The following is a 945-nucleotide window of genomic DNA, read 5'->3' on the forward strand; positions in this document are numbered from 1 at the left end:
CACAAATATGAGGGATAGTGGCTTAGCAAGTGCATCCGCCAGTTCCTTCAGGGCCCGCGGATGGAATCTCATCGGATCCCATGGACTTGTGCACCTCCAGGTTCCTTAGATGGTCTCGAACCTGATCTTCTAGTGGGCGGCTCTTCGTTCTCCCAGTCCCCGCCTTTGCCTTCTCTGGCTTGGGCGGTGAGGCTCGAGCACTTGCCGGTGAAGACCGAGGCCAAAAAGCCATTCAGTACCTCCGCCTTCTCCATATCCCGGGTGTGGGCGGCTCTTCGTTCTCCCAGTCCCCGCCTTTGCCTTCTCTGGCTTGGGCGGTGAGGCTCGAGCACTTGCCGGTGAAGACCGAGGCCAAAAAGCCATTCAGTACCTCCGCCTTCTCCATATCCCGGGTAACCAGGTCTCCCATTTTGTTCCGGAGAGGGCCCACGTTTTCCCTAGTCTTCCTTTTATCACCAAGGAAGGTGATTTTATCACCGATAAGCGGTGATTATTCTTAGAATCAGAAAAGTAAAAGTGAGAAAACTCACGGGTTGAGATAAAGGCAGTTTAATAAGTAAAGCAAAAGCTGCACACACAAGCAAAGCAAAACAAGGAATTTTTTCACTACTTCCCATCAGAAGGCAGGTGTTCAGCCATTATTTTATTCACCTTAAGTATCAATATCAATATTTTATTCACGTTAAATTTGAGGTATGTGGCTGAAAATTGATGCCTTTCTGTTATCCCAAGCTGACTGCAAGTCTGGGACCTAACGCCTGCTATGTACAGTAAAAGCAGATTTTTAATTAAAAACTACTTACTTCATTAAAATGTGACAGTTACCTGACAATGAACATTGCAGGCACATGCTAGAGGAAATGCTTTCAACTAAGTGAAAGATATCAACTAGGGGTGGGGGTGGGGAATTAATAAAGATAAAGTCACAACATCCCCCCCGCCCCC

This window comes from Fulmarus glacialis, unplaced genomic scaffold (genome assembly GCF_000690835.1).
Source record: "Fulmarus glacialis isolate BGI_N327 unplaced genomic scaffold, ASM69083v1 scaffold41761, whole genome shotgun sequence".
NCBI classification, from domain to species: Eukaryota; Metazoa; Chordata; class Aves; order Procellariiformes; family Procellariidae; genus Fulmarus; species Fulmarus glacialis.